Source organism: Symphalangus syndactylus, chromosome 10 (genome assembly GCF_028878055.3).
Source record: "Symphalangus syndactylus isolate Jambi chromosome 10, NHGRI_mSymSyn1-v2.1_pri, whole genome shotgun sequence".
Taxonomy (NCBI): domain Eukaryota; kingdom Metazoa; phylum Chordata; class Mammalia; order Primates; family Hylobatidae; genus Symphalangus; species Symphalangus syndactylus.
The window spans coordinates 21,129,057-21,141,973 of NC_072432.2; positions in this window are offsets into that span (position 1 = coordinate 21,129,057).

A 12,917-nucleotide genomic window follows, 5' to 3' on the forward strand; every position below is an offset into this window, starting at 1 on the left:
TATAAATATAATGCATAATGGATTCTCACAAAGCATAATACCCCCGTAACTACCACCCAAATCAAGAAATAGAATACTCCCTGCGTCCCAAATCTCCCCTAGTACCACTTACCATCATACCCCTCTCTTCTCCTCAAACTTGATTATCCTGACTTACAAAGCATAGCTCAGTTTAATCTGTGTTGAACGTTATATCAATGGAATCCTACAGTATGAACCTCCTTTGTGTCTGTTTTTTTTTTTTTTTTTTTTTTTTTTTTGTGAGACCAAGTCTCACTCTGTCACTCTGTTGCCTAGGTTGGAGTGCAGTGGTGCGATCTCAGGTTACAGCAAACTCCGCCTCCCAGGTTCAAGCAATCCTCTGCCTCAGCCTCCCAAGTAGCTGGGATTACAGGCACCCATCACCATGCCTGGCTAATTTTTGTATTATTAGTAGAGATGGGGTTTCCCCATCTTGGCCAAGCTGGTCTTGAACTCCTGACCTCATGATTCACCCACCTCGGCCTCCCAAAGTGCTGAGATTACAGGTGTGAGCCACCGTGCTAGGCCTTGTTCTTTTATTTGATATTTTTGAGGTTCATCCATATTACTGTTTGTATCACTGGTTCATTATTTTATATTGATAAGTACTACTGCAGTGTGTAAATACACCATGATTTATTTATCCATTTACCTATTCATGGACATTTGGATTGTTTCCATTTGGGGGTTCCTATAAATGGTACTGCTATGATCAGTTATGCATATGTCTCATAGTACTCATCTGCATGCATTTTGGTTCGGAATATATCAAGGCATGGAATTGCTATGTCATAAGGTATTGTTTAGTGCTGTTTGTGTTTAATCTTTTAATCTGGATGTGACTGTACTAAGTAACTCACAGGTAGATTCTATTGTTTTACCCCATCTGTTAGTCTTTGCCTTTTAATCGGAACACTTGGTATATTTACATTTAATATAGTTATTAATAGATTTTAAATCTGAATCTACTACCTTACTATTTACTTTGTTCTGCTCACTCTATATTCTTTTGTTCTCTTTTCTTGCCTTATTTTATACTTGTATTTTTATTATTTCATTTTTCCCTCTATTAGCTTTATAATTTCATACTTTTTTACCAGTCTTTTAAAGATGCAAATTTACTTCATATTAAATTCTGCTATAAATCAACATTTCACTTCTTTTCAGAAAATTTCAGAGACTTTTGGGTACTTTAAGGCCATTTATCCCCTCCCAACTTACATGCTATTGTTATCATATATTTTAATTCTCAAAAATATAATTCCATAAGATGTTATTATTACTTTAGACAAACTATTTATTTACATTTGTTGACATATTTACTCTGTTTTTTGCTCTTCATTCTTTCCTGAATTTCTGAGTTTCCATTTGTGGTCTTTTGCCCTCCGCCTGAAGAATATCCTTTAGTCTTTGTTGGGATTTACTGATGATGAATTCCTTTGGTTTTGGTTTGTCTGAAAATGGATTCATTTCACTTACATCCTTGGAGAATACTTCTGCTGTGTATAAACTTTGGGATTCACAATTTTTATCGATTGATTTCACTTTGAAGTTATCATTTTATTGCCTTCTGGTTTCTTTTTTTTTTTTTTTTTTTGAGATGTCAGCTGTTAGTCTAACGGTGACCTTGAAGGTAATTTTTTAAAAACTGCCTGCTTTTAATATTTCCCTTTGCCCTTGACTTTTAGTGATTTTAATACAACATGCCTAGTTGTGATTTTCTTATTTACTCTTCTTGAGGTATAGAACTTCTTGTATCTGTGGGATAATACTATCTTTCATGGTTTTTAAAAAATTCTCAACTATTATTTCTTCAAATATTATTTCTGTCTCATTATATCGCTGATCTTTTGAGAATCCAACTGAGATATTAGACAACCTCATAGTATAGCTCATATTTTGACTTTTATATTTTTCATTTATGTGTTTTATCTCAATATTTTCTTCTGATTTATCTTTATAATTGTGACTAATTCTGTTTATAATTGTGACTAATGTGCTGCTCAATCAGTCCATCAAGTTCTAAATTTTAGTTTGCATATCCTAAATAGAATTTCCACAGGCTATTTTATTTTTAGTTTCCAATTTTCTGCCAAAATTCTAAACATTGTTTTTTATTTCACTGAACATTTTCAGAGTTATTTTAATGATATGTCTGTTACTGTGTCTATTGTGTGCATTCTAGGGTAGGGTATGTTTGTATTTTCTCTTGTTTCTCTTGAGTTTTGTTCACATTATCTTGTGTTCTTGCTTTTCACATAAAAACATTTAAAAAATTAAATATTAGATCCCATGTATGAAAAAAAGTATGAAAAATTTAAGCCTAGAATGATGCCACCTTCTTCCAGATGGAGTTTAACACTTATTTCTGGCAAGTTGCCATGAACACTAATACTGTGCAACCACTTTAATCAGTTGTCAAGGATTGAGATGGTTTGAAGGTGGGCTTCACTTGCTGGAAGGGCCCGTCTATTTCCCATTCATCATTTGTCCTAGACCATAGACCAAGTGTGAGGTATTTATCACCGAATCCTTTCAAGACCCTGGATTACAATTCTTCTCCCTCTAGTGCCACAAGTCCTTCCCACTCCCATCTCCAAGTACTTTATTTCAGTAGAAGCATAGAGGCTTCTTACAGATAAAAATAACTCCAAATATTGGCTCCTAACTCTGAATTTCCTTCTTCCTTTAGACACTGGCCTTACAATTTCTGTAGTGACTTATAAATAAATGCTCTTGTATCTTTAAGAACATTGAAGAAATACTCTGTGAATATTTTCTAGTTGTTCACAGCAAGAGTGTTAGTCTGAAATATCTAGTTTGACATTACCAAAAGCTAAAGACTTTGAGTCTGAAAAACATGAGCGAATTATTGTGCTTCCATTAGAAATGTAAAATCCTAATGTGGGACTTGGTTTAACAAAAATAATTTAGCTTTAAATGTTTTGAATTTGAAGTAACATTTATACACCCATGTGGCATTGTTCCATACAGATTAAGTATTCCTTATCTAAAATGTTTGGGATCAGAAGTGTCTTGGATTTTAAATTTTTTTCAGATTTTGGAATATTTGCATTATACTTATTGATTGAACATCCCAACTCTGAAAATCTGAAATCTGGAAGGCTCCAAAATAAAAGATATTTTGAACACCAACACAACACTTACAGGAAATACACATTGGAGCATTTTAGATTTCAGATTTTCAGATTTCGGATGCTCAACATGTAGTTGATTTGAAATACAGGACAGAATCTCAATAAATAAGTTAAGTGACTCTTGCATTAGATTTTACATGTGGAGAAACATATTTACTAAAACAATTATTTCTTGTGAAAGGTCCAAAGTGAAGAAAGAATGAGTGACCCTTTTATACTAAGGGGTTGCTAATGTTTATCGGTCATGAGCTTGATGTTTTATTTTATCCTTTACAGACATCATATCATTTAATATGTTTTAAAGTGTTCTCATTTTTAAAATGATAAGCCCTTGGCTTAATGGAGTTAAGCAACTTGCAGGAAGTTCCATGTCTGCTAAGCAGCAACACCTAAGGTAAATCACAGAATGTCTATGTTTTTGATTATTCCATTTCTGTTTTGTAAGTTTGAGACAAGGCGCTACCATCAGACCTTGAAAATTCAAAATAAGGGGCATTAAAACAAGTGCTACCAGTCAGGTGCAGTGGTTCATGTCTATAATCCCAGTAATCTGAGAGGCCAAAGTGGGAGGATCACTTGAGCACAGGAGTTCAAGACTAGCCTGGGCAACATAGTGAAACACCATCTCTACACAAAATAGAAGGAAAAAAAATCTAGTCATGTGCAGTGGTGCTTGGCCTATTGTCCTAGCTACTCAGGAGGCTGAGGTGGAAGGACTGCTTGAGCTCAGGAGTTTGAGGTTGCAGTGAGCCATGATCATGCCACTGCACTCCTGCCTGCATGGCAGAGTGAGACCCTGCCTCTTAAAAAAAAAAAGTGCTACCACTGAGTGGGCCTAGAAACAGCAACACTCCAGTAGCAACAAGCACACCCAGGACCCAGATCTTGGTTTCTAATACCATTCTCCAAAAACAAGATCCAGGTCCCTTAGAGGAATGGCTTATTCTAGGGCTGGGGCAGGTAATATACAAGTTTAACCTGGTGTGTCTTGTAATGCAGAAAAAAAAGGAAGGGATCAAGAAACAAACTGATGTGGTATTTCAAAGGGACACAGGAGTCAACCGAAGGAGCTCCCAATGCCCAGATCTGGAACAGCTTGAACAAGAAAAAATAATATAGAACTGGATTATAACCTAAAATATAAAATAGATATCCATGAATTCATACTGATGTAAGTCAGTCATTAAAAAATAAATAAATGGGGGGAGAAAAGACAAATTCGCACATAGAAGAATTTGAGGAAATTTGTACAGGTACTTCGCCCTCAAGGAGATGCAACATTAACTCCCCACTGCTTAAATGTGGGCTATACGTAGTAGGGACTGTCTTCCAAAGAGGGTGCCATGGAGTGGGGCTAAATGTGATGAATATTAACATCACCAGCGAGAAGTCATGTTGATAATGTACCCTTAGATATGATGTGATGAGAATGGCTGTTGACCTCTGCAGTGTTCCTCCCCCAAATCTACTGCCCAATCCAATGGAGAGAAAAACATCAGACAAACATGAATTGAGAGACGCTGCAAAATATCTGACTGGTATTTTTCAAAAGTACTAAGGTCATCAAAAAGAAGTGAAGTTTGAAAAACTGTCACAGGCCAGAGGAACTGAAGGAAATAAAAAGACTAACTGTTATGTGGTAACCTGGATGGAATTCTAGAACAGAAAAAAGGACTAACAACATCTGAATAAGGCAGGAGCTTTTCCAACCCTGCTGGAAATGAGGAATAAGAAAAGGCATGAGTTTCGGTTAATAATACTATACCAATTCTGGTTCATTAGTAGTGTTGAATGTATCATACCCATGTAAAGTCATAAGAACGGGATACTGAGGCAGGATACATATAGAAATGATCTATATTATATTTTGTAAGTTTTCTGTAAACCTAAAATGATTTCAAAGCAAAATGTTTACAGCAAAATGCTAAATTATGTAGTTGTTACATCTTACAGATATCTTTTTTTTTTTTTTTTTTTTTTGAGATGGAGTTTTGCTCTTGTTGCCCAGGCTGGAGTGCAATGGTGCAATCTCAGTTCACCACAACCTCCGCCTCCCGGGTTCAAACGATTCTCTTGCCTCAGCCTCCCAAGTAGCTGGGATTGCAGGCATGCATTGCCACGCCCGGCTAAATTTGTATTTTTAGTAAAGATGGGCTTTCTCCATGTTGGTCAGGCTGGTCTCAAACTCTCAACCTCAGGTGACCTGCCTGCCTCGGCCTCCCAAGATAACTTACCTTTTATATTGTTTCTCTGAATATTCCAAAGAGAATACTTATTGCTTTATCTTGGGAACGAAGTTGCATTTTTTTTTTGTTTTTGTTTTTTTCTCATTGAGCAGATCCTAACCTTTTTTTTTTTTTCTTTCTCCAAGACAGAGTGTCATTTTGTCACACAGGCTGGAGTGTAGTAGCATGATTATGGCTCACCGAAGCCTCCAACTCTTGAGCTCAGGTGAACCTCCCACCTCAGTCCCCTGAGTGGCTGGGACTACAGGCATGCACCACCATTCCAGGCTAATTTTAACTTTTTTTGTAGAGACAGGATCTCATGATGTTGCCCAGGCTAGCCTTAAAGTCCTGGGTTCAAGCAATCCTCCCGGCTTGGCCTCCCAAAGTGCTGGGATTATAGGCTTGAGACATCATGCCTGGCTTGCATTCTTGTGGTCAATATTCTGCCACATGTTGGCAGAAGCCTGGGAATAAAGGGAGGCTTGGGGAAGGGCAGGACCTTCTGAAAACGTAGTGTTTATCTGTGTCAATGAGGAAGTCCTGCAGCCATCTTTTAAGATGGACATGGAGTCCCCACATATAAAACCTCTCCACAGTTGTATCGCTCTCCTCCTCGGTAGTCAGTCTCTTTCTCCTTTTGTAGAGAATCTCTGAAAATCCCCGAAAACAATATTTGCTTTTAGATGTTTTGGATTAAATCCTCTATTGTCTTTTTCCTTTGAATCCTCTCTCTCTCTCTTTTCCCATAGAGAAACCCCCAGATTTTTCACTTTAAGATTATGTTACTGAACCAGATGATCCATCTTGATCCTTTGCTTCTCAGGCAACAACAACAACAACAAAAAAACCCAAAAAACCAAAAAAACAAAAAAAAAGAAAAAGAAAAAAAAAGCCTGCCCGTGCTGGGAGATTTAACAAACACTACTACCTCTTCTCTTCCAGATATTGTCAGCTGCACTATTCCAATCACACTCAAAGCAGATCCACAACTCCCAACCCCATTCCTGCTGGATTTGAGTGCTGGCCTTCCACCAAGAACTTGCTGCAGCTGCGCCTGTCCTCTGAGTTCCTTAACCCTTTCCTCTTCTTTATTCTCATTTTGAGAGTTAGAGATGGAGGAAAGGAGGTTCATTCATTCTCCCCACAACTATTAGCCATTATTATACAGCAGCCACACTGTGCCCGGCACTGAAGTTCTGGCAGTGAAGAATGCAGGCCGAGTCCCCATCCATAGAGAGGTCACATTCTAATGGATGGGTAATAATCAGGGAGCACTTATTATTTTTGTTTGTTTTTTGTTTATTCATTTGTTTTTTTGTTGTTGTTGTTTGCATGTTTGTTTTTTTGAGACAGATTCTTGCTCTGTCGCCCAGGCCGGAAGGCAGTGGCACGATCTTGGCTCACTGCAACCTCTGCCTCCCAGCTTCAAGTGAGTCTCCTGCCTCAGCCTCCCTAGTAGCTGGGACTACAGGCGTGTGCCACCGTGCCAGGCTAATTTTTTGTATTTTTAGTAGAGACAGCGTTTCACTGTGTTAGCCAGGATGGTCTCGATCTCCCGACCTTGTGATCCGCCCACCTCTGCCTCCCAAAGTGCTGGGATTATTATTTTACAATAATTCCTGTATCATTGAATGCAGTCCTTATGATATAGGCACTGTTGTTATTCTCATTTACTGAGACACAGAGAGGTTTACTGACTCACACAAACAACGTCATGCAATCAGTAAGTGATGGAGGTACCATTTAAATCCAGGGACACAGCCTGGGCAATGTAGCAAATGTAGCAAGACCTTGTCTCTACTAAAAATAAAAAACAAATAGCTGGGCATGGTGGTGTGCACCAGTACTCCCGGCTATTTGGGAAGCTGAGGTGGGAGGATTGCTTGAGCCCCAGAGATTGATGCTGCAGTGAACCATGACCACGCCACTGCACTGCAGCCTGGATGACAGAGTGAGAACCTGTCTCAAATACATACAAATAAATAGGCAGGGCGCAATGGCTCATGCCTATAATCCCAGCACTTTGGGAGGCTGAGGAGGGCAGATCACCTGAAGTCGAGAGTTCACGACCAGCCTGGCCAACATGGAAAAACACCATCTCTGCTAAAAACACAAAATTATCCAGGTGTGCTGGCATGTGCCTGTAATCCCAGCTACTCAGGAGGCTGAGGCAAGAGAATCACTTGAACCTGGGAGCTGGAGGCTGCAGTGAGACGAGATTGCACCACTGCACTCCAGCCTCGGCGACAGAGCAAGATTCTGTCTCAAAAAATAATAAAATAAAAAAAATAAATAAAAATAAAGCCAAGGACTTGAATGCCAGAACACTAGGATTCCTAATCACTATCATATTGATAAAATTGTTATTTTAGGGTTGATAAATACTATTCTATTTCTTTCTCTTTCCACTTAGAACATTGTATTATGATTAGAATATATACCTGTAGTGTTCCTTTATTAAAATTCTAAAAGAAAAAGCAGCTTTATTTTTTATTTGTTTGTTTAAGGAAAATGGTGCGGTAGGCATTCACTAGCTGCTTCTGTAGCGTCCATCACCTCTCTTTCTCATTTCTATGGTGAAGCTCTCCTTCCCCTCCTTTCTCCTTGCCCTTTTACAGAGCATCCAGGTGGGATGAACCCACCATCAATTCTATGGGTGGGCTCTGATTGGCATAAGCCAAACAAATGTCCTATTCCTTTGGCCACAATGATTGGTAGGGCTAAGGTTAGTGCTTCAGGCATGAACCAATCAGTGCCTGGCATTCGAATCACCACCATGACTCGTTCAGATTCAAATAGCAACTAGAGAGGTGAGGCTCCCTCTTCTCCTGGTTGGGAAAGAGGAAGCGCATAACCCCAGTAGCTGCTTGCAGCTATCAGGAGGCGCATGGAATGTGAGAGCAGGATGGGTAAGTGGAGTCAGCGTTGTCACCAAACCACGCCCGATTTCTGCCTCTCTTCTGGACTCTTCAGTTATGTGAGTTATAAATACTCTTTATTGTATTTGTATAAGTCATTTTGAATTGCAGTTTGTTATACTTTCACTCCAAAACATGCTATCTGATTACAAATAATTTCTTGTATTTTAGGCGTGTATATCCTAAATATTGAAGTAGGTTTAAAAAAACAAACTCACAAGAAACTTAAAAAAATCTAAATTATCCAGAGGGCTTCAAATATCCAGAGAACATTTGCAAACAAATTTGGATCTCTGACTTATGTGCAAAATAATAATAATAATTAAAAAAAGGAAAATAAAATACCCATAGCCTGGGTGATTTGTTTGCTTCACATCTGAAGACAATCAAGATTGTGATTTGATAGTTTGGGGCCAGATGTAACAGATGCTCACTTAATTGGCCCACAGCATGCTGGTTTCAGATTGTCGTGTACAGTTGTCTTGGATTTTGTTGCTAAAAACACTCCTGTTTTTGCCAAACAATACTGTTTTGGAGGTTTGCCACCACAAACAGAGAGCTTGCTGTGAGGAAGTTTTGTTCTTTTTGTGGGACCACAGAATACCATTAGATTATAATAATGTGAGAGGGAAGACATCAGCCTGCCTGTGTTTAGTTTATCACACACTACTCACTACATTTAAAAGCATAGTTTTATTCTCAATAGCTAGCAACCAAGAGTGAAGATAATAGTGATGTGATTGGGCTTTTAAAATGCATGGGAAGTTGCATTCTATTGGAGTCTGTATCCGTCCAAGGACATTCCTTCCACAGCCAATTTAATGTTCCGTGGAACCTTAGCCTATGCAGGAGAGAAGGCCAAAGCTAATCGAGAATCCTTGGGATGTAGCACAACAAAGCTCAGCTTTTACCCAGCTGGGGACACAGTGTCTGCCGAGGAGTTAGCTCTCTAACGAAGACATCCCATTACGTTTTCAGCTTCATTATTCACTTTGTTGGCCCAAAGCTGGCAGCTTTCTGCTCTGTTCCTAGAACAAAATACTAAGAAAATAGAAGTCACTTTGGGAGGCCAAGGCGGGCAGATCACCTGAGGTCAGGAGTTGGAGACAAGCCTGACCAACATGGTGAAACTCCATCTCTACTAAAAATACAAAATAATAATAATTAGCTGGGCGTGGTGGCAGGCGTCTATAGTCTGAGCCGAGATTGTGCCACTGCACTCCAACCCGGGCAACAGAGCGAGACTCCGTCAGAAAAAAAACTAAAAAGAAGTTGGCCTGACAGTGGTAAAAATAAATAAACAGAAGTGGATAGAAGTTTTTTTCCATTTTTATTTCTTTTAACATTAACTACTGTATCTGACATTTGGGATGTGGATAGACGTAAATCATAAATTTATTCCCTTAGGAATAAAATACATGTGGAACTCTATTAAAACTAATGAGGATGAAACTCACATTGAGTGTGAGTATAAAAACATCATAGGCAAGCACAGCCCAGGCTCTAGGCAGACTGTGCTCCCGAAGTCAGCTTTTAAGGGTTGTATTGGCACTTGGAGCACATCTTCTGATGCGAACAAGCATGGATGGTCACAAAGTCAGCCTGCTTGTTCAGAATGGCTTCAATAGCAAAACAGTAAAACCCAAAGCCCAAACAGTGTGTCAGGGTTGCTTCTGGGGGGAAATGGTTCGGACTTCACACTTGGCTTGCTGTTTGTCCCGGCTGCACTGAGCTTGGGAGTTCCTTGGCAGTTACCCAGGAGCTTACTTAGAGCAGTGTGGGGGAGGCTGTTGATGAGCGGAAACAGACAAGGACTCAGGTGTGAAAGGAACTAGCACCGAGGGGGATGGGAGTGTGAGCCAGTCAGGGGCTGAGAAAGTCTGTGGCTCCTAACAGCATACGTTGTAACGTCTCCGCTTGGCAACATCAAAGACGCAGACCTTGCCTCGGGTCACTTCGTTGGCAAAGGAAATGATGGGGTATGTATTCAACTGAAAGAATTGTGGGGCATGTCCAATGAATGTGAGCTTGGACTCTTCTGACACAGTGAGCTTTAGAATTCTGATTCTGGGGACTACCACAGAGTTTTGTGTAGTGGAATAATCCCCCTTCTTATCAAAATATGAGCAGAATGTTTTATTTTTTATACGTCTTAAGTTCCTTTTTTTTTTTTTTTTTTTCAGACAGAGTCTCGCTCTGTCACTCAGGTTGGAGTGCAGTGGCGCTATCTCAGCTCGCTGCAACCATCGCTTCCCAGATTCAAGCGATTCTCCTGCCTCAGCCTCCTGAGTAGCTGGGATTACAGTCATGCACCCGGCTAATTAATTTTTAGAAGAGACAGCGTTTCCCCATGTTGGCCAGACTAGTCTCAAACTCCTGACCTCAGGTGATCTGCCCGCCTCGGCCTCCCAAAGTACTGGGATTACAGGCATCAGCCACCACGCCCAGCCCCTAAATTCAATTTCTATTTTAGGAAGTACACCTTCATTTTTTTCATGAAAATCATAAGTACACCTTTGTATAATCTGAGTATGTCAGCAAAACACATTTAGAATGAAATCAAATATATAAACATTTTTTCTTCAGAGAGAGTACCTACCTTTTGATCAGCTCTTCAAAATGTTGATATCCCCAGAAAAGTCAAGATTCACTGTTCTACAAAGACTGAGAGTATGGGTGCATTTATAGTTAGAGAGTGATGGATGGTTTTTCAGAAGAGCTAGAGATTTTTCAGCAGCATCCATAATGATGACTTTGGTACATACTCATTCGAAAGTACTAATGTCTCAATTTGTTTTAAGATGACAAAAGCAAAATTTAAATACGATACTTGTGAGGTTTCAATTGCATATTCTTGCAGTTTATTAAGGGGAATGTGGTTATAAATACATAATTATGTTATAGGTATTAAAAGGTATATGAACATGTAAGTTATCAGAGCTGATAGTAATTCCTGATTATTATTATTATTATTTGAGACAGAGTCATACTCTCTCACCCAGTCTGGAGTGCCGTGGCACGATCTCGGCTCACCACAACCTCTGCCTCCCAGGTTCGAGCCATTCTCCTACCTCAGCCTCCTGAGTAGCTGGGATTACAGATGCGCACCACCATGCCCAGCTAATTTCTTGATTTTTAGTAGAGATGGAGTTTTGTCATGTTGGCCAGGCTGGTCTTGAACTCCTGACCTCAAGTGATCCACCCGCCTTGGCCTCCCAAAGTGCTGGGATTGCACGCATGAGCCACCATGCCCGGCCCTGATTATTAAATGATTATTTCTTGCTAAGAAACTATGTCCAAGTGTTGTTAATGAAAAAGTATGGTGTGTGTGCTCTTTGAGACTGGCTGCTCTACCTTCCTTGTTCTTTGAATTTCCCTAAAGACCTACCGTCTTGGTCTCCATTTTTTTTATATCCGCCATAATCTATTCCACAGCCAGGTAGCAAAAGTGCTTACTGTGGGTCTGGTTCTCTTGCTTGCTTTTTGTCTTCTTCCTGCCTCCACATAATCAATATCTTACTGACTCTCGTCAGGTGTTTTTCCCTTTGTCAATTTCCTCTGCTACTCCTCTAAATTCTCCTCTTATTTTTTTTTTTCTGATAGTCCGTTCTAATCTTTGCTCACTTAACCAGGTTTGTCTTGTCAAAGGCCTCCTTAAATTCCCCCATGCTCCAATGTCTTTGCTCGGCAAGAAAGACCAAGACCATGAGCATTGAACAAGCATCCCCTGAACACACTCTGGTTCGTGTCAGGCAATATGCTGGGTGCTGGGGATGAGACGCACAGTCTCTACCCTCCAGGAATTAAAATCTAGGCAGGTTAAACAGTCTGGCAGGATCCCCCAGGACCTTATGTCACTTAGCAAGGAAGGCAAAGGGCTGTTGAAAATGAATAGTTTGGGTACCACCCATTCTGCCATATTTATCCCGTGATGTCCCTGACCTTTCCATGGGTGCTAAATAAGCTGTTTCTCAGTTTTGTCTTATAGAAGAAAAGCAAAACTACATAGATGGTGACCATTTTACAAATAAATTCATTTTTAAAAGTCATCCTGGCCAGGCGTGGTGGCTCACGCCTGTAATCCCAGCACTTTGGGAGGCCGAGGCGGGCAGATCACGAGGTCAGGAGTTCGAAACCATCCTGGCTAACTCAGTGAAACCCCATCTCTACTAAAAATACAAAAAATTAGCTGGGCGAGGTGGCGGGTGCCTGTAGTCCCAGCTACTCGAGAGGCTGAGGCAGGAGAATGGCGTGAACCCCGGGGGGCGGAGCCTGCAGTGAGCCAAGATCGTGCCACTGCACTCCAGTCTGGGTGACAGTGAGACTCTGTCAAAAAAAAAAAAAAAAAAAAAAAAAAAAAAAAAAAAAAAAAAAAACTCATCCTGAGAATATTCCAATTTCTCCCACCACCTCCAAAAAAGCCCCATTCCTTTCCAACCACTTGAGGATGTATTAATACTGTTTTTACATCTTTTTTACTTTATTTTTAAAGTTTTTAACTTTTATATTTGGTTCAGGGGTACAGGTGCAGGTTGGTTACATAGGTAACCTTGTGTCGTGGGGGTTTGTCATACATATTTCACCACCAAGGC